Raw genomic sequence first — 26,391 nt, forward strand, 5'->3', positions numbered from 1 at the left:
CATTGAATTTCATCTGCCACGTGTCCGCCCTTTCCACCAACCCGTCTATGTCCTCTTGAAGTCTAGTACCATCTTCCTCACTGTTTACTACACTTCTAAGTTTCGTCTCATCTGCAAATTTCAAAATTGTGCCCTGTACCTCCAGGTCCAAGTCATTAATGTATACCAAACACAGCAGTGGTCCTAGTACTGAACCCTGGGAAACTCCACTGTATACCTCCCTCCAGTCCGAAAAACCGCCATTCACCACAACTCGCTGTTTTCTATCCCTTAGCCAATTTTGTATCCATGCTGCCACTGCCCCTTTTATCCCACTGGCTTCAATTTTTCTAACAAGCCTAATATGTGGTTCTTTATCAAACGCCTTTTGCAGGTCCATATACACAACATCAACTGCATTGCCCTCGACCACCCTCTGTTATCTCATCAATAAACTCAATTAAGTTAGCTAGATCTTAGCCCCCGATAGTCTTTTGTCATCGTAGGTCTGTATGGCTGTTATCCTGACATCAGGGACTGTCTGAGCCAGAATGAGAAAGCTAGAATAGCAATATAAATGTGACGATGGGAAATTGTGACATTAAGTTGAATAAATCAGGTAATTTGCAGACTAGCACCAGAAAAATAATTAAGAAAGCTTCTGATTGTCATAAAAATCAACGTGCTACCCGACTAATTTCTATCCCACTATCTTCTTGGTTTCTGTGAGTGTGTGAAAATAGTGTTTGACTTTATATTACTGTACCTCAGGTCACAAACTAACAGTTTCACATCAATTCATTTTAACAAATTGTTTTTCTTTGTTTTGAACAAACCAGCAAACAAAGTGAAGAAAGTAACTCAAAAAGCAGAGTCTCTAGAGAAGAAACAAATGAAAACTCAGAACGTAGAGATGCTAGAGAGAAAAAAGATATCCAAGGATTTAGAGGCTTCAGGAAAGAAAGAAAAAGTAATGGAAGGATTAAAGATTTCAGGCATAAAAATGGAAAAAATCCAGGATTGCGAGATTCCAGGGAAGAAAAGGAAGAGAATCCAGGATTTCAAGACTGCCACAAGGGAAATGAAGAAAGTTCAGGAGTTAGAGATTCCAGGGAGGAAAGCACACAAGTTGGAGCCTTCTGTGGAGAAGATGCACACATCAGATCCTCATGTAGAAAAGCTGGGGACAAGTTTAAATGATGAGCCTCCTTTGAAGCAAAGGAAGATCACCGACTATACCAAACATTCACTGGTGGATGAAATAAAGAATAGATTTGCCTTCCAAAGTTAGGCTTTATTAACTTTAAAATCAGCAGCATATCTTTCTACATCCAGTCCCAACTAAAGCTAGAAAAGGACTGAATTTAAGGTAGCCACAACACATCATGTGATCATCAACTACCAATGAGATTAAAACACATATCCCAAGGCAGTTAACAAACAACGAATCACAATACTTTTACTAATCAAGGAATAATCACCACATTCACCCCTCCTTTAAAATATACTCCAACCTAATAACTTTTACAATTTACAATTAATTATTTACAACTAAACTATGCACGAGAATAAAACTATTTACATAACACAATACTAAATGAACAACAAATAATAACATTACGCATAAGTATTAAGTATCTCTCAACTAAAACAATATACTATAATATTTCAACAATTTAAAACATTACTATCAATTTAAAAGTCCATTTTCAATCGGTCGACCGGATATCTTGTCCGTGTCGACCTTAACCTTGGTGAAATTCCTTGCCCTCCCACGCCAGAAGGCACAGAAGTATCTTCAACAGGAAGGCTATCCATATCCCGATTCTCAACGGTTTCCGGATTAGAAATCCCATCAGAAGATGAACTGGGACGGTCATAAACATCTATCAAAGGCTGACTAATAGAAGTATGATTATCTGCAATCGGATTGGAAATATTCGTAGTATCTGTAACAGCATCCACATTATCCGAATCATGACCATTATTATTATCCTCAGAAGAGGGCTGGCCCCCACAAGGAGCCAAGTCTTTAATTGAAACAGTACTTTCTTTCCCATCTTGGAATCGAATATGAGCATATTGGGAATTTGCCTCCAACAGCTCCACCTCCTCCACCAAGGGGTCATATTTTGACAATCTAACATGGCGTCGAAGCAACACAGGTCCCTGCATAGTAAGCCATGAAGGTACCGAATATCCCGTAGTAGATCTCCGCGGATAGTTAAAGAGCCTTTCATGGGGGGTCACATTAGTAGCCATTGAAAGCAATGATCTAATGGAATGCAGGGCATCAGGCAGTACCATTTCCCACTGTGTATTCTTAAGGTCCCGGGATGTCAACGCCAACATAACTGCCTTCCAGATCACCCCATTGTATCGTTCGCACTGTCCATTACCCTGGGGATTATACGGGGTAGTTCTACTAGTAGAAATTCCCCGACTCTGAAGGTATTCCTTCAACTGGGAAGACATAAAAGAACTTCCCTGATCCGAATGGATATACGCAGGCATCCCAAAGATGACAAAAAGTTGAGTCAAACATTTAATAACTGTAGCAGCTGATACATCTGCACAAGGAAAAGCAAAAGGGAACCTTGAAAACTCATCCACAACAGTAAATATATATCGGTTTTGAGTAGTTGAAGGAAGAGGTCCCTTAAAATCAACACTCAAACGTTCAAAAGGAGAAGTAGCCTTTATAAGATGAGCTCGTTGAGGCTTAAAGAAATTCGGTTTACACCGAGCACAGATAGAACATGATGAAGTCATCTGCTTGACGTCTTCAACTGAAAAAGGCAAGTTCTTACTGCATACAAAGTGTATCATCCTCGTAACCCCAGGATGACATAAGGCATTGTGAAGATTAATAAGCGTATCTCCGTGAATCACCGAACAATAAGCCCTCGACAGTGCATCAGCAGCAACATTATCCTTCCCCGGACGATAAACTATGTCAAAATGGTAACATGCCAACTCAATCCTCCATCTCATTATTTTATCATTTTTAATCTTTCCAAAATGTTTAACATCAAACATAAAGGACACAGATTTTTGGTCAGTTACCAACGTGAAATGTCGCCCCGATAAATAATGTCTCCATTTACGCAATGCTTCTACTATTGCGTATGCCTCTTTTTCTATTGAGGAATGTCTTTTTTCACTATTATTCAAAGTACGTGAGAAAAAGGCCACAGGTCTTCCATTTTGGTTCAAAGTAGCCCCAATTGCAAAATCCGAAGCACCCGTCTCAATCACAAAGGGAACCTGCTCATCAATGGAATGCACAACTGCTCCTAAAATATCCTTTTTAAAATTCTCAAAACATGTCCTGGCCTCCCATGATAGAGGATATGTCGTAACCCGAATAAGAGGCCGGATCTTCCGTGAAAAATTTGCAATCCAATTAGAATAATAAGAAAACAGTCCAACAACTCATTGCAAAGCCTTAGAATTAGTAGGGCAAGGTAAATCGATCAATGGTCGCAGACGTTCTGGATCTGGTTTAATCTTATTTCCCGAAATAATATACCCCAATAGATTCACCTCAGTAGTCGAAAAGACACATTTCTCTTTGTTAAAAGTTAAACCAACTTTTTCTGCAGCTTGAAGGAATCTTTTAAAATTAGAATCATGCTCCACCCTTGATTTGCCACACACTGTGATGTCATCTAAGTATGAAAAGGTGTCAGAGAGGGAGTTATCACTTATAAAAGCATCCATTGCCCGTTGAAAACAAGCAACACCATTAGTAACACCAAATGGTATTCGGCAAAACTGATACAGCTTTCCACCAGCCTCAAAGGCCGTATATGGTTGATCCTTCTTAACAATAGGAATCTGATGATAAGCACTCTTTAAATCAATAGTGCTAAAAACTTTATACTGAGATACTTTATTGATAAGCTCATCAATCTTAGGCAAAGGGTACGCATCTAATTGAGTATACCTATTAATAGTTTGGGAATAGTCTATCACCATTCGTTTCTTGTGTCTCTCATTAGTCGTGACAACTACCTGTGCTTGCCAAGACGAACAACTAGGTTCAATGATTCCTTCCAATAAGAGACGTTGAACTTCAGAATTAATAAATTCTCTATCCTGACTACTATATCTTCTTGACTTGGTAGCAATTGGCTTACAATCCGACATCAAATTGGAAAAAAGTGATAATGGAGGAATAGATAAAGAGGTTAATCCACAAATAGATAAAGGTGGCTTAGTCCCTCCAAATGAAAGACTAAGAGACTCGTGTAACTGAAGCACATCATGTCCAATCAAAATATCCGCACAGAGATTAGGCAAAACAGATAGGCATATATCAGTATACGTATTACCCAGAAGAACCATTTTCACAAAGCAACAACCAGCTATTTGTGAAATAAGGGTCGTCTGAGCCATACACACCTGATACGTAACAGGCGAAATTTTCAAATGCTTCTCCTTCGCAAACTGAAGACTTATAAAACTCTCAGTACTGCCCGTATCTATAAGGGCCTTCACTTCCAACCCATTAACTTGAGCCGTAACTATAGCTTTGTTTAGGCCATGAGCAAATGCAGCAGAAATTGATGCAATAAACGCCCTATCTAAAGGCTGAATAGTCACAGAAGAGGTAGTGGAGGAAGACCCTCCCACACCAGGAGAAGGGAAGGTAATTGAACCTGATGATTTGCACACACGTGCATAATGACCTCTCTTGCCGCATTTACTACACACAGCCTCCCGAGCAGGACACTTCAGATGAGGGTGCCGGATATTCCCACAAAAATAACACTTCTGAATCCTAGAGGCAACGGCCGCCGAAGTAGAAACTGTTTCAAAATCTAGTAAACCACTCCCATTAAGTCCACATAATTCCTTTTCATCCGAAACTGCCGAAACCATAGTCGCAGGCCGATTAAAAAGAGCATAAGAATCCGAACTTCTCTGAGCCATATCCAATGTAGAAGCTTGCTCAAAAGCACTTTTAAGATCCAGAGTCTTATTTTCTAACAACCGCTGACGAATTGATCTAGACAGTAATCCATTAATAAAAGCATCCCGTACCGATTCATCCTTATATTCTTCAGCCGTCACAGCCTTATAATTACAGTCAACACTAAGGCACCGAAGTGCTTGTAAATAAGTATCCAAAGATTCTCCCACCTGCTGCCTACGGGCAGATAGAAGATGACGTGCAAATACCTCATTCTTTGGTTTAACAAAAATCTTTTCCAATGTAGAAGTAGCCTCTTCATAAGTTTTACAGTGCAAAATATATTTATATACATCCGGGTCAATGTAGTTGATCAGCATATTCAGCTTATTTAGAGCCTCTTGATCCAACACGCCCAAAAAGTTTTTAAATGTACAATACCAATGTTTCCATTTATCATCCACTCCAGCAGAATTGGGGTCAGCCTTGAATCGTTCTGGTTGAAGATATCGCTCCATTCTAACATAAAGTTAATAAATTGAAATAAAGAATAGATTTGCCTTCCAAAGTTAGGCTTTATTAACTTTAAAATCAGCAGCATATCTTTCTACATCCAGTCCCAACTAAAGCTAGAAAAGGACTGAATTTAAGGTAGCCACAACACATCATGTGATCATCAACTACCAATGAGATTACAACACATATCCCAAGGCAGTTAACAAACAACGAATCACAATACTTTTACTAATCAAGGAATAATTACCACAGTGGAGAAGGATTGATTTAAGGGGCCAAATTTTAATTTGATTGATCGGGTTTATTTAAAGGGTTTATTTGTTTAAGGGTTTTTTTAGGGTTTAAAAAGAGGACAGTGGAGAAGGATTGATTTAAGGGGCCAAATTTTAATTTGATTGATCGGGTTTATTTAAAGGGTTTATTTGTTTAAGGGTTTTTTTAGGGTTTAAAAGAGGACAGTGGAGAAGGATTGATTTAAGGGGCCAAATTTTAATTTGATTGATCGGGTTTTGTTTAGAGGGTTGTCAGACCTTTGGTTTATTTGTTTAATGTTTTATTTTTTTGGTTTATACAAAAAGAGGACAGTGGAGAAGGTATCCAAGAAAATACATCTCTCAGCGATGAAGGAGAAAGAGGCAACACAGCTAAAATCCGAGGAGGAAAGTAAGCAAACAAAAAGGAGTAATCGAAAAGGTAAGTCTTATCTTACTTATTAAAGACTATTTTCATGAAATTTTGAGTTGGCAAGTTAAGTAAAAAAAATCTACCAGTGTAAATATCTTTCTTGAAATTAATAAAAATCAGGAATGAAAGGTCATAGGAGTAGATTTTCTTCCTCACCCCCACCCCCAATGTTCCATAACTCTCATCAAATATACATTCTCTTGAGGAAATAAAAGAGTAGTAAGCCTGAGGATTGAAGGGTTTTAAAAATTAGCAAAGGATGAACAAGAAATGGATAAAGAGGGAGAAAATAGAATATAACTAGCAAGAAATATAAAAACAGATTGTAAGAACTTTTACAAGTATGTACAAAGAAAGAGATTAGCAAAAGTAAAGGTGGGTCTCTTAGAGCTAGAGACAGGAGAAATTATAATGGGGAATAAGGAAATGGCAGAGACGTTAAACAAATATTTTGACCGCAAATTTGTCGGCGCTCAAAGGGCAGGTTTGGAGGCGGGTCCGCGGGGAGGAAACCCGCAGTCAACCCACCTCCACGCGAGTCTCCCAGGTGTCAGCGCAGAACTGACCCGACACCAAGCAGCGGGGGATACAATTCAGTTACTTAAAAGGCTTGTTAAGAGCCAATTTAAGAGTATTTTGAGGTTTCCTTGCAATGTTACATTCTCCCCCACGGATTACCCGCTGTTTGGGGAACTCGCCAGCTCAACCTGGCATGTTTTGAGTCTGCTCTGATGTTTGTGAAAAGCTGACAGCTGCAGACGTGGTGTAAAGGATGCCATGTTGCAGATGGTGAGTTTCAGAGTGCAAAAAATGTTGCTTACTGCATTTTTAATACATATAGAGATTTCTTTAGCTTACAAGTTTTTAGATCCAACTGTATGTCCAGTGCCACCTCATTGGGAGAACCTCTCTCACCAGTGACATTGCTTCTGTCATCTCACCTGCAGCTGCCATCTATTCCAGCAACATCGGAACCAATGAAACAATCAGACCTTGGTCCTCCAAACCCTTCCACAATCATCCCCAACACCAACATCACCAGGCACACCAACATCACCAACCTTTTCCGCCATCACCTGATGCTGCACTGGACACAGGGCATCAGCCCCTGATAAAATTGCTGCCCGGGAGGCCAGCGATGGCATCACCATGGCCAGATTTACTTCCACTTGATGCTGCCACTCTGGCTGCCACATGATGCGCCAGGTTGACACCATCCCACACCAGCACCGTGAAGCATCTCTTTAATGTCCAAGCCATTCCATGCACGCTCATCACAAAAGTGGGGGGGGGTGGGGGTGGGAGTTATGTCTGAGCATTCACTGGAACTCAGTAAGACACTTCTCAAGGTGCGCTCAGATCTGTCCAATAAGACTCTATTTTCTCTCCACAGATGTTGCCTGGCCTGCTAAGTTTTTCCAGCATTTTCTGTTGTTATGTCCAATAAGGGGCAGTTTTGGAAAAATAGATTTAATTGTATGACAGCACATTACCAGAATCTTCACATCGATATTGGCTAAACCTCTCAAGTGCCTACCCTTGTGTGTTGTTAGTTGGTATGCTTGCAGTAGGATGAGGGTGAGTGTGAGGGGTGGCTAGTGAGATGGGGAAGTGATAATGTAGATAGAGAGGGTTGGGTGGAGGTGCAAGGTAAGTTGGCGTGAGTAAGGATGTGCAGGAGAAGGGTATGGAAGGCAGAGTGATGGGGATGTGTTGAGTGACATGGCAGGGTGAGTTTGAGTGTGGCTTTGCAGTAACGTTTTGTGATCCACTGAGATCATTGAAAGGTTGGCGCCACTGCAGCCAGGGACCCCTGATGACATCCCTGCTTGTGCCCTCCTGTGCAATGTGCAACCAGGCTGCGTTGGTGTCCTGGGGAGGTCTCTTCTGTCCTTGGAAGGGAAGAGAACCTCCCTGCATGCTGTGACTATCTCCATAAGCATATGGAGGGAGTCATTGGAGAGCCTGGGTGAAAGCGTTCACCTTTGTGCAGTGCTTGTCAGTGTTTGCAGTGCCTCAATGCTGTTAAACACTGATAGAACAACTGTCAAACTCAATGTGGCTGTGGTCCCTTTAAGGAAACCGGCTGATGATGCGTCATCAAATGATATCATCAGACCCACTTCCTGTTAATTGGCCGGGAAGACCGCAGGGCGGGCTTAACAAGGCCAATCAAGGGAAAATCCCGTTTACAGAGCGGCTGCAGCTAGGTGCGTGTCTGGAACCCAGAAACCAGCTCTCATGCCACCATCCCGCTGCCGCTGGGAAATTTGCGGCCTTTGTGTCTATCTTCAGAGACAAAGGAGGAAAAATTGGGTTGCGCCCCCTTTGGGACGCTAACTTCGCCGGGGCACTACTTTTAGCACTCCAAAAGATTTAGTACCTGCGCGCCGAAAATTCAATAGTAGCACCCCAAGCAGGAGGCAGGGCACTACTGGAAGCACTCCCGCTCCCTCTTGGGGCACTACCATTCAATATCGTCGCGCCACGGTACTGCAGGCTTCCCTCCCCTGATTAAAGGGGAGGGGCCTAGCGCAAATCGCACTGGGGTCCTGCTGGACTACCGGGGAGCGGGGTGCTGGGAAAACAGCCCGACCGATCGCGGCCGGCACCCCGCATGAGGAGGCGAGATTGGGCAGGTGCTGGCAGGCGGCCCAAAAAAAAATGGCTGCCCAGCACCTGCCCTTCAATTATCGCTGCCCCGGCCGCAAACACGGCACCCTGATCTTGTCAGACATAGCGTCAGGGGGTGCGAGCCAAGTTCACGGCCGAGGCGCGTGCGGGCGCTTCACACAGCGATGATAACATCGCCGGAGGCGCAGCGCCGGGCGGCGCTACCGACCACTGCCGCCGCTAACCTCCTGCTGAATTTCACAGGAGGCGTTAGCGGCGGAGTGCCTGGGCGCTAGGGGATTTGCGCCCCGTTAGCACCCCCTCGGGGTACTAACAGGAGGCGCAACGCAACCCAATTTTTCCCCCAAAGAACATACCAGAAATAGTGGAGAACAAAGGATCTAATGAGAGTGAGGAACTTAAAGAGGGCTAAATGCGGTAATTGCCATGCGCAGCCCCCCGCTCGCGCTCCAGCTATAATATTGGGTGGCACTCCTGACTTATCGCCAGACGCTATGTCCGCCGGGATCAGGGGGCCTACCTGTGGCCGGGGCGGTGCTAGTTAAAGGGGAGTTGGCTGGCGACCATTTTTGTTGCTGGCCGCCTGCCAGCACCTGCCCCTGTTGCTGTCCCCGGCCCCCGTGATGCCCCCCCATGGGGTGCTGGCTGCTCTCCGTGAGCCCGGCACTCCTCTTGAGTGCCTGGCTCGTTTGCCGGCACTCCCGATGCCTGGTGGCCCAGGTGGGCGCGGGGACGCGCTGTGCCAGGCCCCTCACCTTTAATAAAGGGGAGGAAGGCCTGCAGTAACGCAGCATGTAGCACCGCGGTTTTGGATCGCAGCACCCCAAGAGCGACGCGGGGCGCTTCCAGTAGCGCTCCTCCTCCCTCTCGGGGCGCTACCTATGAAAATCTGTCATGGGGGCGCTAACATTTTTGGGGCGCCAGAGGGGGCGCTACCCAATTTTTACCCCAAAGTAATTAATATTAGTAAAGAAAAAGTACTGGAGAAATTAATGGGGCTAAAAGCTGACAAATTCCCTGAACTTGATGGCCAACATCCTAGACTTTTAAAAGAGGTGGCTGCAGACATAGTGGATACATTGGTTTTAATCTCAGTATTTTTTAAATGGTGAGAGATTGGGAAATGTTGGTGTTCAGAGGGACCTGGGTTTCCTTGAACACGAATCACGGAAAGTTAACATGCAGGTACAGCAAGCAATTAGGAAAGCAAATGGTATGTTGGCCTTTATTACAAGAGGATTTGAGTATAATAGTAAGGACGTCTTACTGCAATTATATAGGGCCCTGGTGAGACCACACCTGGAGTATTGTGTACAGTTTTGGTCTCCTTACCTAACCATAGAGGGAGTGCAATGAAGGTTCACCAGATTGATTCCTGGGATGTTCTATGAGGAGAGATTGAGTAGACTAGGCCTATAGGGGAAAAAATTCAGTTGGCTTGCGCCTCCCGTTAGCGCCCTAAGCCCTTAGTTGCACGCTCGACTGACTAAGAGGGCGCTAATGGGGCGCAAAGCAACTAGTGCCTGGGCGCGGCAATGTTTGCGCCACTTGCAAAATTGACGAGAGGTTTTGCGGTGGCACAAAAGTTTACCGCCCCGATCTGCTGCGCCTGCAGATCGTGATGTCAGTCGAGCGTGCAATGCCCTGTTGGTGCCCCGGACCGGCTATTGAGTGGTGGCCCCCCCTCCTTTCCGCCTGGCGCAAGCAACGACAGGGAGACTGGAACGTTTCCCAGTCAGTGAGGGGCTGGGGGGCGCTATTTAAAAGTGGCCTCTTCCTGGCTTTTTCTGTGGTAGACATTTTTGCACCACTCATTCTGACAGAGAGAGAGATTCTGAGAGAGAGATAGAGAGACTTTTGCATAGAGTCAACACTGTGTGAAGTAGTTTTGGTTACTGAGCATCACTTTGCAGGTACTTTTGGATTTGACCTTCATTACTTCGATTGCCAAGAGATATGGGGGTTGCACTGATTCGGGGCATCGTCCTGCGCCTGCAGAATCGGAGGCAACAGAGACGCAGAGAGAGAATGGCAATCATGGCCAGACGGAGGAGGGCCAACAGGCCTCTGCACAGGAGACCTTACCCTCCCAGGGTATTCCTGGAACAATTCTCCTACATTAATTTGTCTGAGGAGCATTGTTTGCACAGGCTGCGCTTCAGCAAGGAGGTGGTCACTGAGCTCTGCCACCTGCTGCAGCCAGATCTGCAGCCTCAACTGAGGACCAGGATGTCTCTGTCGGTGGCTGTGAAGGTCACAGTGGCTCTGAACTTTTATACCACCAGCTCCTTTCAAGCAGCTACTGGGGACATCACCAATATCTCCCAGTTCGCGGTCCGTTAGGTCACAAATGCCCTCTATAAAAGGAGACGCCAGTACATCTCTTTCCTGATGACCCGGGCCAAACAGCATGAACGTACATTGGGCTTTGCGAGGATAGCGGGCTTCCCCATGGTGCACGGCACCATTGACTGCACGCATGTGGCATTGTGGGCACCGCATGAGGATGCAGAGGTTTTCCAAGCCCGCAAGGGGTTCAACTGCCATCTATAAAACTGCTCCTTCCCCAAGAGCCACTACTAATGTTACAGCTGTCATCTATAAAACTGCTCCTCAAGAACCACTACTAATGTTACAGCTGTCAAGTATAAAACTGCCCCTCCTCCCATCACAGCTGTTTTTCCCCAAAGCCTGTCCCATGCAGCCACGAAGGTTTCGGTAAATGGACACATTTTGAGTGCACTGATCGACACATGTAGCTCTGACAGCTTCATCAGTGAGCAGGCTGTCAGTAAGTTAAAACTGCGTATTTACCCCTTGGACAGGGAAATTGCAATGGCTCTGACGACACTGACCACCAAATCTTCTGGCTTTTGTCTTGTCGACCTTATTCTCAATGGCCATACTTATTTTTCCACCCCGCTTGGGGTGCTCAAAACCTATGCAGTGATGTGCTCCTGGGACAGGATTTCCAGAAGCAACACAAAAGACTCACTTTCGAGTTTGGAGGGTTAAAGCTGGAGCTTACTATTTCCAAAGTACCGTTTTGTGCGCTTTCGGCGACTTCGCTCGACGAGCCCTCCTTGTTTGCCAATCTTTCCCCCCGATGTAAGCCACTAAATCACGAAATCACGACGTTTCAGTCAAGATGATCTATCCTTTACCAAGGCAGAAATCTCTCGCCTTCTAGCGGACGGTATCATTGAGCCATGTTCATCTTCCTGGCGGGCTCAAGTCGTCATTGTTAAAAATCCTCTGAAGCAACACAAGAAACGTCTTGGCATCGCTTACTCGCAAACTATTAACCAGTATACCGACCTAGATGCCTACCCACTACCATGCATCGTGACATGGTCAATAACCTTGCCAACTACAGGGTGTTTTCAACGTTTGACTTAAAGCGCGCATATCATCAAGTACCGTTAAAGGACTCTGACAAGAAGTATACGGCCTTTGAGGCCAACGGTCGACTTTACCAGTTTTGTCGCCTTCCGTTTGGGGTCACCAATGGGGTGGCCGTCTTTCAACGGGCAATGGACAGCCTAGTCAAACAGGAGAACTTAACGGACACGTTTCCATATCTGGATAATATCACCATTGCTGGTCATGACCAGAAGGAGCACAATGCCAACTTCCAGAAATTTCTTGACGTTCTCCGTTGTCGCAACTTAACCTTAAATGAATCCAAATCCGTGAAATCAGTACCATCAGTCAACATCCTTGGCTACTGGGTGGGCAATGGTGTCATCGAACCAGATCCGGAGCGACTTCATCCGCTTCAGGAGCTCCCTCCTCCTACGAATCTCGGCTCTCTTCGTCAGGCTCCCGGCATGTTCGCCTATTATGCGAAGTGGATACTCCACTTTTCCGACAAGATCCAGCCCCTGCTTCACGCGAAGTCATTTCTGTTGGAGGCAAAGGCTATTTCAGCCTTCGAACTCCTCAAGCGACAACTGGAAAAAGCCACGCTTCATTCCATCGATGAAAATCTCCCATTTGTGGTCGAGTGCGATGCATCGGGGGTGGCGATCTTGGCTACCTTGAATCAAGGTGGTCGACCCGTTGCATTTCTGTCCAGAACTTTGCAGGGTAGCGAGCTCCATTATCCTCCTGTCGAGAAGGAGGCTACGGCTATCATCAAAGCAGTACGTAAATGGAGTCATTTTCTTGCTCGTCGCCACTTCACGCTTATAACAGATCAGCGCGCCGTCGCCTTTATGCTGGATAACCAGAAATGCACTAAAGTCAAGAATAACAAGATACAGCTCTGGAGAATGGAATTGGCCGCCTTTGGCTACACCATACATTATCGACCCGGCAAAGAGAATGTGGCCCCAGATACCCTCACGCATGCATTCTGCTCTTCCATGTCAACCTCGACTCTTGCGTATCTTCATACTGACTTATGCCATCCTGGCGTTACCCGTATGTTGCACTTTGTGCGATCTAAAAATCTCCCATTTTCTATGGAAGACGTGAAAAGAACATGCTCCACTTGTAGAATTTGCGCGGAATTAAAACTGCAATTCTTCCGTCTGTCGGATGGCTCGCTCATACACGCTACACAGCCTATGCAGCGACTCAGCATTGACTTTGAAGGGCCATTGCCTTCTTCAACGCGAAACACCTACTTGCTTACTATGGTGGATGAATATTCACGCTTTCCCTTTGCTTTCCCCTGTCCCAATATGCTTACTTCCACAGTGATCAAATGCCTCGATCAGGTCTTTTCCCTTTGCGGTGTGGCCAATTTCATCCACACTGATCGGGGTCCCTCCTTCATGTCAAGCGAACTCAAAAGTTATCTTTCCCAACGGGGAATCGCCACAAGTAAAACGACACCGTATCATCCTATTGGAAATGGACAGGTTGAGAGATACAACGCTATCATTTGGAACGCTGTTCGTCTTGCACTAAGGTCACACAACCTTTCAGACCAGCAGTGGGAAACTATGCTCCCTGACGCGTTGCATTCCATCAGGTCTCTTCTTTCTACATCCACCAATGTTACTCCTCATGAACGATTCTTCAGGTTCCAGCGTCGCTCCACTCATGGGACGTCCCTACCATCATGGTTGGCAGCTCCTGGCCCCGTGCTGCTCAGAAGTTTCGTCCAATCCTCCAAGAGTGATCCCCTCGTCGACGAAGTGGAACTAACGGATGTCAATCCTACATACGTGTACGTGCGGTACCCTGATGGCCGAGAATCCACAGTTTCACTTCGGGATCTGGCTCCCTGCCCAACCGGTCCCACGGATCCAATCGATAAAGGGATCTGTATTAATGACGCCGATACTCTGTGCTCCTCCGAGGATGATGCCCTACTCGGGACATCAAGGGATCTGCCAGCTACTCCGCTGGATCAACCCGGCGAACAGAGCGCTCCCCGCGGGATGACCACCTGAAGCCAGGGCGCCGGTCAATAACCGACTACTGAGCAGGATGAAGCCAGCTCTGCGCCTGTGGGGGCCCGCACCCGAAGTCACGATCTCCCCAGTCCCTCTCAGGTTGATCAAGGCGACACGGGCTCTGCCAGCCCGCCAGTATGAACCAAGCGACCCAGGGACCAAGAGACGGTCCGAGGAGACATGCCTTCCAGCCACAAATCGAGATCCAAACGACTGCGGCTATTCGTAGTCCGATTAATTCGGTAGAAGGAAGCCGCCGGACTTCCAGTCTTTCAGGCGGGAAGAATGACATGAATCTGGTCATTCATTTGGAAATGACTTATGAAATAATGCTGGGCAGCCTGCTGGCGGCGCTGTCCAGGGAGAGTATAAATACTCGGGCATGGGCCCAGCTTGCTCAGGACATTCTTTAACAGGAACTAGTGAAGGACACAACTAGATCTCCATGTTGTAAAACAGTTGATTAAAGCTTTGTTTAACACTTAGACCAAGTGCCCAGTAGTTTTTTTACTTCAGGCTTCCTCGGGAGAGGGTGGTGCTGATGCTCCGGCTTCCTTTTCCTCCTTGCCTGCGGCTTCGCTCTGACTAGCAGCTTCAGGGCCCGTCTCCTCAGCTGGTGAATCACCATCTAGAAAGCAGGGAGGTACAAGAATGCTTTAGTGTGAGGACAGGGGGGCAGTAACGGAGGAAGGAGTGGAGCGATTTAGTAAGTTGGATTGAAAGTGTCAAAGGCAGGTGTTGTGAGGGACAAGTGGAATGAGAGAGGAGAGAAAGCTGATGACATTACCATTGCTGTCCCAAACGGGGTCGGCCTCTCCAGGGGCGACGGGACCGATCACCTGGCTTGCCACAATCCTCTGGATGCGTGCCTCAAGATCGCTGAGGGGTTGCAGCTGAGGCCGCCCTCCATCCGTCTGTTGACTGTCTCCTATTATGAGATAGCTTGGCCTGCAAGAAAAAGGACGGTGTCTGATTAAATATACAGACATGGTCTTGCCTGATGTGCCTCCCATAATTGAATAGCCCTTAATGTATGCAGCCATGGTCTTGCCTGATGTGCCTCCCATAGTTGAATAGCCCTTACTGTATGCAAATTGTGGAATGTGCATGTGTGCTTCATGAGAGGACCATAGGTGTTGGATGAGTGTTGGGCATTGGGGTTTTAAGACCCGCTGGCCATAGAGGTTGAAATGGAGGGATGGAGAGGTATTGAAAAAAAGCCACGCACCCTGATGACCCGAGTGAGGTCGTTGAACTTTTTGCGACATTGAGTATGGGTCCTGGGCACCATGCTCCTGGAGGAAACGGGCTGAGCCACCTCCCTCCACACTCTGCTGTAGTCGCGTGGCAAAGGCCTCCTGCCACTCTCAAGGAAGAGTATAGATCTTCTGCGCTCCACCGCGCCAACCAGAGCCTCCAAGGCCCGCTCGCTGAAGCGCTGAGCTCGTTCTCTCACCCTTTCCATAGTCCTTGGCTGGAAAATGTAATCACAGGTCTCTCCAGGTCGAGATTCAAGGCTCCAATGAGCAGGGTGTGGCTGGAGAGCAAGATCGACCCTTCCCTTTAATCATAATCATAATCATATTTATTGTCATTGTTAGTGCACAAGTGCAGTACAACGAAATGTAGGCTTGCGGCTCCCGAGAGTGTTCCATTGTGTTCCATTGCTGACTGACATCACATGAGCTTCGCCAGCGCTCTGAGGTAGCGCCTCGCTCCTCGGCCTTTGCACCTTAAGACAGGTGTACAGCGCTCGATTTAGCGCTCCAATCACCTCTAGGGGTGATAGAAGCCAAATTTGCAGTCAGAGGCGATAATAAGCGCCAGGCGCTAAACTTTGCGACCGGCCGATAATTGCGGCCTAAACGGGGCGATACTGAATTTCTCCCCCATATTCTCTAGAGTTTAGAAGAATGAGAGGTGATCTCATTGAAACATACAAAATTCTTACAGGGCTTGACAGGGTAGAAGCAGGGAGGATGTTTCCCCTGGCCGGGGAGTCTAGAACCAGGGGTCACAGTCTCAGAATAAGGGGTCGGCCATTTAGGACTGAGATGAGGAGAAATTTCTTCACTCAGAGGGTGGTGAATCTTTGGAATTCTCTACCCCAGAGAGCTGAGGATGCTCAGTCATTGAGTATATTCAAGACAGAGATCGATAGTTTTTGGATATTAAGGGAATCAAGGGATATGGGGATAGTGCAGGAAAGTGGAGATGAGGTAGAAGATCAGCCATGAGCTTATAGAATGGCAGAGCAGGCTCGAAGGGCCAAATGGCCGACTCCTGCTCCTATTTCTTCTGTTCTTATGTTATCTTCCAGAATTCCGTAGATTCTAGAACAGTCCCCATGGATTGGAAGGTAGCAAATGTAACACTGCTGTTCAAGAAAGGAGGGAGAAAGAAAACAGGGAACTGTAGGTCAGTTAGCCTGACATTAGTAGTAGTGAAAATACTAGAATCTATTCTTAAGGAAGTGATAACAGGGCACTTGGAAAATCTTAATATGATTAGGCAGAGTCAACCCAGTTTTATGAAAGGAAAGTAGTGTTTGACAAATCTATCAGAGTTTTTTGAGGGTGTAACTAGCAGGGTAGATAAGGAGGAACCAGTGGATGTAGTATATTTGGATTTTCAGAAGGCATTCCATAAGGTGCCACACAAGAGGTTGTTACACAAGGGCCGGAATTTTGTCTGTGGGTGTCAGCTGTCACATCGGTAACCCGCTGTCACCCCACTGCAACGCACCTTTCCTAATGGTGCGTCTGTCACTGCTGAACAGACCCGACAAGCAGCGGTGAGCGACCCAATTAAACTCATTGGCTGGAATTTTGTTTGGGGAGGCAGGGCCTAATTTGAATGTGAGGCCTCAGATTCCCGCCCGCAGCCAGCCAGCTTGAGAGGCTGACTGCGGGTGGGTAGGCCTCAGTTGCAAAGGGTCGGTCCGGGGGAGGGATCGCGGGAGGGGAGTTGGGTATCAGCGGAGGGAGGGTCGGTGATCGGTGGGGGGGAGGGGGTCCGCTCCCACCTGACAGATCATCACTTTCCTCAGCCACAAGCTGCTCCACACTGCATTACCAGAACAGAATCAGCAGGCTGCAAGTGTTTCCACCAAAGTCTCCATCCACTCTCACCTCATTACCTCTCTCACCATTGACAGATCGCTTCTGTCATCTGTACTTCACCTGTCATCTATTCCATCGGCATGGGTACCGTTTATACTCTCTCAACATGGTCCTCGGAATCGGACCACAACGAGGCCCAACACCAGCAGCACCAACAACAACATCAACCTTCTCCACAATTACCCGATGCTGCACAGGACAGAGTGCATCAGCACATGAGCACATTGCTGCCCGGGAGGCCAGGGATGGTCTCCACATGGCCATATTTACTTCACTTAACACTGTACACCCATATGGCTGCTGTACGCTGTAGGTACAGCCTTGAACACGGCCTGAGCAGGACATTATTTTTAATAAGTGTTAGTTGTTCTTAACACAGGGGAAAACCTAGCATCAGGACTTTTCGTGCAGTTCTTGGGATAGATTTTATGAATTAGCAATCATGGCACGAGTTCATACAGTGGAAGCAAACATTGGGTGTTGGGACCCATGCCCCACATGATTTTCCATCCAATATCCTGTACATCCACCATTATACACTGACCCCAAAAATGTACTTTGTAAACAATACGTGGTACTGGCGAATTAGCATTCAATGCCCATTATCAATGTTGCAAGAGTCTGTCTAGTATACAAGTGTTTTTTTTTACAGGACAAATAGACCTTGGTCAGGAAGCAACAGCCTCAACATCAAAAATGATGGAACATATGTACGGACGGAAAAAAACTGATTGGAAAATACCTACTGGTAAATTCAGCTTGTGCATTACAATATTCTCCAACCCGCCGGGAAGCCATGCAATATCCTGGGAGAGGCAAAGGAAACAGATATAAACCCTGGCCAATTAGGAAAATAAAAAATCTGGAAAACTCCTCTCTGACCCCCTTACATGACTGAAGCTAGCCTAGGGGACCACTCTGGCCCTGATTAATGTTATACATTACCTCCCTTTTATATAAGGTGATCTCCGCCACAGTCAGAAACAGGTCCAGCTCTTGCTGGAAGGAATTCAGCGAATTAGCATTCACCGCATGAGCTGGCAGCCTATTCCACAGGTCCACTTTTCTCTGGGAAAAGAATGACCTCTTAATTGCTAACCTAGTTATTTACATAACGTGAGATCGTGACCCCTGATCCTCCCTAACCTATTTAGCTGAAATAAATTGTCTACACAAACACAATCTAAACCTCGATCAAATCATCCCTAAGTCTACCCTTCTCTAAAGTGTAGAGACCCAGCTCTTCGAGCCTATTTTGGTAATTAACATGCTTTAAACTGGAAATTAATCTCATGGCCCTCCTTTGTACGTTTTCCAAAGCCTCAATATCACCCACCAGACCAAAACTGGGCAGAATATTCTAAGTGAGGCCTAACCAAGGTCTTGTACAAAGACAAAATGGTATGCTTTGTTTTACAGTGTATTGTCCTGTAAATACCCTAGCACCCTTTTCACTCTAACTATTGGCTCACGGCATTGGCCATGAACTCTAGAGATCCAAGCACTAGAATACCCGGATCTCTTTCTTTCGTCACTGGCTTTAGTTCTTTTCCCTGAAGGGTGTATGTTGACGTTATACAAGACTGTTTCTTGACTTAAGGGTGTTCTCAATCCAATGCAGTATTATGTAGTCAGCATTCGCCCTGCCCACATGCATAACACTGCACTAAGTTCAATGTCATTTGCTAGTCATGGGTCCAACTCCCCCAGCACATCTAGATCAAGGTTTACAAGGTTAGTACAGTCCTGACTCTCGCACATATCTTGGGATCATCTGCAAAATTGCAGATCATTCCCCAATTTCTACATCTAGATCATTAATGAAAATAGTAAATAGTAACGGTCCTAACACCGATCCATGCAGAACACCACTGCTTACTGGTTTCCAATCAGATACATCCATCTACAGCCACTTTATGTTCCTGTATATGAATAAAACACTTGTTTGACAATGATAGCACTGTTTTCCTTTGGGCAATTGATAGCGTTTTCCTGAAGAGAGGAGGTCCATGGGAGTGTGCCAATATTGGCACGGGGACCCACACAAACAAAAAAAATTGAAAACCACTGCACTAGGCCATTGGCGGAGCTGGTGAATGAGTATCCTTGTAGTCCGAGAAAATAAACTCAAACTGCTTTTAAGATGTGCAATTTAATAGATTGGTAGTTCTTCACACAAGCATTATAAATAGGGACAGCAGTTTATCAACTCCAAACTCCAAACATTTCACAACAAAGGCAAGCAAATTATAAAGGAGAGTACGCTATATGAGTCTGGCAATTAATCAGCTGCACTACACAAGCATGCGTAGTATAATATTGTATTGATTTTAATCCAGAGCATGTAAACCTGTCTGTATCTATTGCAGTGATAGCAACAATATCAATATCAGGAAGTCAATGCTTTGTGGTTCAACTAGCGCTCACTCCTATCAAAAAGTCACTCCTCTTGGGCAGTTATAAATGTAAACACATTGGCCTAGAAATTCGGTTTTGGCGCAGCGAGGGCTTTAGCGCCGGAAGTTAGTGCCGGCGCTAAGTCCCCCTGCGCGCGCCAAAAATTCAGCAGCGCCGCGCCCAAACGGCTGCCGGCGCTACTGAGGGGTCTCAGCGCCTCAAAACTGGCGCCATGCGCCACATTGTGGCGCTATTCCGGCGCTGCGGCGCCCGCTGCGGTGCGGCAGGCTCGGGAAGTGCAGGCCTCCTCCTTCCGTTAAGGAGGAGCTGCCTGCACCCGGCCGCGGCCCGCAATAATCTTTTTAAAAATGAGCCCGGCACCTCGGACAAGTGCCGGGCTTGCTTCTGTTCCGGGGGGGGAGGGGGGGGGAAGTCCGGGGAGGGAGCTGCGGCCGGCCGCCGCGGGGCCTTTAATGCGCCGGCGCAAAGTTCTGTAAGGCACCTCTGCCAGAACGTTGCTTGCGGCTGCCACGGGCGAGGCGGCCGCAACTCAATTTCCGAGTTCGGGCGGGTTACCATGGCAACCGGGACGCTGCGCACACCGATGACGTCATCGGTGCCGGCGCAGCGCTACTGGCCTAACGCCGATTTAGGGCCCCTGTCAATTTCTAAACTGGCCATAACTTCGGCGCTAGGCCCTCTAGCGCCTCAAAAGCGGTGCTAAGGCCAGTGAATTTCTAGGCCATTGGCTGTAATATTGTTCAGCGTAACAGGAGTTACCTGTATTTCACAGATAATGAGCAAGATGTCCTTTATCAAATCGTTAACCATTGAGCCTGTAATAGTCCTTGCGTTGATATCTGCAGGTGCTTCCAAAGACCGTATTAGTTGATACCATCTTGTTTGTGTTACTTACTCAAGCGTTTGATGAATTAATGTTTGTTCTGTTTCAGATTTGGATAGCACGGTGACGGCCCAACAGCTCAAATGTTTATCAAGAAATCTGGGCCCTCAGTGGAAGAAACTAGCAACAGAAGGCATGGGAATGAGTAAGAGTGTTGTCCAAAAAATTGAATTGGATATGACAGGTCCCAAAGACAGAGCACTGGAAATACTGATGGTTTGGAAAAAAAAAGAATGTTATCCGACAATAAGGAATCTCATTGATGTTCTAAATAAGGCGAATATCAGCACTGATTCATGGGAGTTTCTTAATCCCGATACTGATGCTTTTAAAGGTAGGTCTCATATATAGCACAATAAATAACCAAACATTTATTAGGCTTGATTTTATTAGCATACCCTTCTATCAGATTGCTTTATTACCTAGGTAAATCGGTATTTTGGTCATACGATGCACTGGCAAGCAGTTTGTCGTCAATCTTTACATGCTCATCAGCAGTATATACTAAAGAGAACCAAGTAGATAGAGTATGAAAGAAAGAAAGACTTGCATTTATATCGCGCCTTTCATGACCTCAGGACGTCCCAAAGCGCTTTATAGCCAATGAAGTACTTTTGAAGTGTAGTCACTGTTGTAATGTAGGAAACGCGCACAGCAAGCTCCCACAAACAGCAATGTGATAATGGCCAGATAATCTGTTTCAGTGATGTTGATTGAGTATGCTGTTGGTACAAAGCACATTTACTTCGCAACATGCATTTTATGTTTCCAATAGTGGGGGAAGGTTTCCTTTGCTTATTATAAGTTAAGAATTCTTACTGGTGATGATAGTGGATAAATGTTTATTGAGCTCATATGATATTCCTCTGTCTGCTGTATTAATAGGGGGGCAAATAAATATCCATTGGGGTGGGGGGCGGGGGTTGTTGAGACACATTCCTGGCATAAATTGGCTGGGATTGTAGTGGAGGGGGGAGGAAAATTGGGTGGAACCTGAAAACAGCAACAGAAGCAACCTGCATTTATACAGTGCCTATAATTTAGAGAAACGTCCCAAGACATTTCACAGAGACAAAAATGGTTGCCGAGCCAAAGAAGGAGATATTAGGTGGGTTTTAAGGAGGGAAGAGAGGTGGAAGGGTTTAGGGAAGAAATTCCAGTGCATGGGGCCTAAGTGGTTGAAGGCAGTGCCAGCAATTGTGGGTGAAGGGAGGACACTGGGCTTATGTAAAAAAAACAGCTGGATGTCGTAATGGGAAGACTTTAAGGTTGGTATTCTGAAAGGAGGAGATCAAATGGGCTGAAGAGCCTTCTTCATCTAAACCTAGCTCTTCGGTGATTTGCACTTGTTGTATTCATTCTTAACTCAAAAAGGAGCTGTTTATAAATTGTGCATTGCAGAAGTGTGTAGATTCTGTGATTGGGAAAACTAGGTGAGAGGTGTGTGCCCAATGCACAGGACACCACTAAGGTTGAAGAGAATAGGACAGAAGACAAAATAAATTGAGAAGTAGTGGTTGGTGACAGCAAGCTTGATGTCTACTAGAGGAACGAAAGATTGAGGGAGGCGAGCAAATCTACAGTTTTGAGGGCCTGGGAAAGAAGGAAGTAGAATAGCAGGTGTCACATGGCCCCGATGTTTACTACGAGGCGGGGAGGGAGCGGGCAAGCGCGGTAATGCTGGAGAGACTCGGAAATCCTGGGGACGTGAAGATCCTGCCGGCAATCGGGAGAGAACGGGGCTTGTTGGTGGTGGGGGGGAAAAGAGCCAGGCAATCAGGAGGAAAGGAAAGATCGGCGGGATCGAGATCGGGGGCTGGAGGAGGTCAGCCAATCATGGAGATGGCCGCAGATCAAGGGTTGGAGGGAGGGGTTGGATTGCAGGGCAGGCTGGAGATTGAGGGTTGGAGGGGGGAGGGCATTGGCAGGTCATGGGGCAGGCCAGAGATGGGGCAGACTGGAGATTGGGGGTTGGGGGCGGAGGTAGATCGCAGGGCAGGCCGGAGATCGGGGGTTGGAGTGTGGCGGGGGTCAGATTGCAGGTCAGGCCAGAGATCGGGGGTGGGAGTGTGGCGGGGGTCGGGTTGCAGGGCAGGCCGGAGATCAGGGGTTGGAGTGTGGCGGGGTCGGATTGCAGGTCAGGCCAGAGATCGGGGGTTGGAAGGTGGCGGGGGTCGGGTTGCAGGGCAGGCCGGAGATCGGGGGTTGGAGTGTGGCGGGGGTCGGAATGTAGGGCAGGCCAGAGATCGGGGGTTGGAGTGTGGCGGGGGTCGGATGATTGCAGGGCAGGCCGGAGATCGGGGGTTGGAGTGTGGCGGGGGTCGGATTGCAGGGCAGGCCGGAGATCGGGGGTTGGAGTGTGGCGGGGGTCGGGTTGCAGGGCAGGCCAGAGATCGGGGGTTGGAGTGTGGTGGGGGTCGGAATGCAGGGCAGGCGGGAGATCGGGGGTTGGAGTGTGGCGGGATTCGGATTGTAGGGCAGGGCGGAGATCGGGGGTTGGAGAGTGGCGGGGGTCTGATTGTAGGGCAGGCCGGAGATCGGGGGTTGGAGTGCGGCGGGGGTCGGATTGCAGGGCAGGCCGGAGATCAGGGGTTGGAGTGTGGTGGGGGTCGGGTTGAAGGGCAGGCCGGAGATCGGGGGTTGGAGTGTGGCGGGGGTCGGATTGCAGGGCAGGCCGGAGATTGGAGTGTGGCGGGGGTCGGACTGTAGGGCAGGCCGGAGATCGGGGGTTGGAGTGTGGCGGGGGTCTGATTGTAGGGCAGTCCGGAGATCGGGGGTTGGAGTGTGGGGTGGTCGGATTGCAGGGCAGGCCGGAAATCGGGGGTTGGAGTGTGGCGGGTGTCGGATTGCAGGGCAGGCCGGAAATCGGGGGTTGGAGTGTGGCGGGGGTCGGGTTGGAGGGCAGGCCAGAGATTGGGGGTTGGAGTGTGGCGGGGGTTGGATTGGAGGGCAGGCCAGAGATTGGGGGTTGGAGTGTGGCGGGGGTTGGATTGTAGGGCAGGCCGGAAATCGGGGGTTGGAGTGTGGCGGGGGTCTGATGGCAGGGCAGGCCAGAGATCGGGGGTTGGAGTGTGGCGGGGGTCTGATTGTAGGGCAGGCCGGAGATCGGGGGTTGGAGTGTGGCGGGTGTCGGATTGCAGGGCAGGCCGGAAATCGGGGGTTGGAGTGTGGCGGGGGTCGGGTTGTAGGGCAGGCCAGAGATTGGGGGTTGGAGTGTGGCGGGGGTCTGATGGCAGGGCAGGCCAGAGATCGGGGGTTGGAGTGTGGCGGGGGTCTGATTGTAGGGCAGGCCGGAGATCGGGGGTTGGAGTGTGGCGGGTGTCGGATTGCAGGGCAGGCCGGAAATCGGGGGTTGGAGTGTGGCGGGGGTCGGGTTGTAGGGCAGGCCAGAGATTGGGGGTTGGAGTGTGGCGGGGGTCGGAATGTAGGGCAGGCCAGAGATCGGGGGTTGGAGTGTGGCGGGGGTCGGATTGTAGGGCAGGCCAGAGATCGGGGGTTGGAGTGTGGCGGGGGTCGGATTGTAGGGCAGGCCGGAGATCGGGGGTTGGAGTGTGGCGGGGGTCAGATTGTAGGGCAGGCCGGAGATCGGGGGTTGGAGTGTGGCGGGGGTCGGATTGCAGGTCAGGCCAGAGATCGGGGGTTGGAGTGCGGCGGGGGTTGGATTGTAGGGCAGGCCAGAGATCGGGGGTTGGAGTGTGGCGGGGGTCGGATTGTAGGGCAGGCCAGAGATCGGGGGTTGGAGTGTGGCGGGGGTCTGATTGTTGGGCAGGCCGGAGATCGGGGGTTGGAGTGTGGCGGGTGTCGGATTGCAGGGCAGGCCGGAAATCGGGGGTTGGAGTGTGGCGGGGGTCGGGTTGTAGGGCAGGCCAGAGATTGGGGGTTGGAGTGTGGCGGGGGTCGGATTGTAGGGCAGGCCAGAGATCGGGGGTTGGAGTGTGGCGGAGGTCGGATTGTAGGGCAGGCCAGAGATCGGGGGTTGGAGTGTGGCGGGGGTCGGATTGTAGGGCAGGCCGGAGATCGGGGGTTGGAGTGTGGCGGGGGTCTGATTGCAGGTCAGGCCAGAGATCGGGGGCTGGAGTGTGGCGGGGGTCGGATTGCAGGGCAGGCCGGAGATCGGGGTTGGAGTGTGACGGGGGTCGGATTGTAGGGCAGGCCGGAGATCGGGGGTTGGAGTGTGGCGGGGGTCTGATTGTAGGGCAGGCCGGAGATCGGGGGTTGGAGTGTGGCGGGGGTCGGCTGATTGTAGGGCAGGCCGGAGATCGGGGGTTGGAGTGTGGCGGGGGTCTGATTGCAGGGCAGGCCAGAGATCGGGGGTTGGAGTGTGGCGGGCGTCGGCTGATTGTAGGGCAGGCCGGAGATCGGGGGTTGGAGTGTGGCGGGGGTCGGATTGCAGGGTAGGCCAGAGATCGGGGGTTGGAGTGTGGCGGGGATCGGATTGTAGGGCAGGCCAGAGATCGGGGGTTGGAGTGTGGCGGGGATCGGATTGTAGGGCAGGCCAGAGACCGGGGTTGGAGTGTGGCGGGGGTCTGATTGTAGGGCAGGCCGGAGATTGGGGGTTGGAGTGTGGTGGGGGTCTGATTGCAGGGCAGGCCGGAGATCGGGGGTTGGAGTGTGGCGGGGGTCTGATTGCAGGGCAGGCCGGAGATCGGGGGTTGGAGTGTGGCGGGGGTCTGATTGCAGGTCAGGCCGGAGATCGGGGGTAGGAGTGTGGCGGGGGTCTGATTGTAGGGCAGGCCGGAGATTGGAGTGTGGCGGGGGTCGGACTGTAGGGCAGGCCGGAGATCGGGGGTTGGAGTGTGGCGGGGGTCTGATTGTAGGGCAGTCCGGAGATCGGGGGTTGGAGTGTGGCGGGTGGCGGATTGCAGGGCAGGCCGGAAATCGGTGGTTGGAGTGTGGTGGGGGTCGGGTTGAAGGGCAGGCCGGAGATCGGGGGTTGGAGTGTGGCGGGGGTCGGATTGCAGGGCAGGCCGGAGATTGGAGTGTGGCGGGGGTCGGACTGTAGGGCAGGCCGGAGATCGGGGGTTGGAGTGTGGCGGGGGTCTGATTGTAGGGCAGTCCGGAGATCGGGGGTTGGAGTGTGGGGTGGTCGGATTGCAGGGCAGGCCGGAAATCGGGGGTTGGAGTGTGGCGGGTGTCGGATTGCAGGGCAGGCCGGAAATCGGGGGTTGGAGTGTGGCGGGGGTCGGGTTGGAGGGCAGGCCAGAGATTGGGGGTTGGAGTGTGGCGGGGGTTGGATTGGAGGGCAGGCCAGAGATTGGGGGTTGGAGTGTGGCGGGGGTTGGATTGTAGGGCAGGCCGGAAATCGGGGGTTGGAGTGTGGCGGGGGTCTGATGGCAGGGCAGGCCAGAGATCGGGGGTTGGAGTGTGGCGGGGGTCTGATTGTAGGGCAGGCCGGAGATCGGGGGTTGGAGTGTGGCGGGTGTCGGATTGCAGGGCAGGCCGGAAATCGGGGGTTGGAGTGTGGCGGGGGTCGGGTTGTAGGGCAGGCCAGAGATTGGGGGTTGGAGTGTGGCGGGGGTCGGAATGTAGGGCAGGCCAGAGATCGGGGGTTGGAGTGTGGCGGGGGTCGGATTGTAGGGCAGGCCAGAGATCGGGGGTTGGAGTGTGGCGGGGGTCGGATTGTAGGGCAGGCCGGAGATCGGGGGTTGGAGTGTGGCGGGGGTCAGATTGTAGGGCAGGCCGGAGATCGGGGGTTGGAGTGTGGCGGGGGTCGGATTGCAGGTCAGGCCAGAGATCGGGGGTTGGAGTGCGGCGGGGGTTGGATTGTAGGGCAGGCCAGAGATCGGGGGTTGGAGTGTGGCGGGGGTCGGATTGTAGGGCAGGCCAGAG

At 49.3% G+C, this 26,391-nt stretch overlaps 1 protein-coding gene and 1 pseudogene across 6 annotated transcripts in view; one reads left to right on the forward strand and one right to left on the reverse strand.

Annotated features, from left to right (window-relative positions):
* The window catches only part of hmces (5-hydroxymethylcytosine binding, ES cell specific), a 252,846-nt gene that overhangs the window by 69,413 nt on the left and 157,042 nt on the right, over positions 1-26,391 (reverse strand). The gene's annotated exons all lie outside the window — the stretch shown is intronic.
* The window catches only part of LOC147111316 (uncharacterized), a 53,664-nt pseudogene that overhangs the window by 9,168 nt on the left and 18,105 nt on the right, over positions 1-26,391 (forward strand). The window contains exons 2-5 of the transcript XR_015079888.1: positions 819-1,231; positions 5,992-6,106; positions 17,914-18,009; positions 20,612-20,896. The product of XR_015079888.1 is annotated as an uncharacterized LOC147111316 (transcript). The remainder of the gene's footprint in view (positions 1-818; positions 1,232-5,991; positions 6,107-17,913; positions 18,010-20,611; positions 20,897-26,391) is intronic.

The sequence above is a fragment of the Somniosus microcephalus genome, chromosome 11, assembly GCF_052327205.1.
Source record: "Somniosus microcephalus isolate GS21.2 chromosome 11, FLI_Smic_1.0, whole genome shotgun sequence".
NCBI classification, from domain to species: Eukaryota; Metazoa; Chordata; class Chondrichthyes; order Squaliformes; family Somniosidae; genus Somniosus; species Somniosus microcephalus.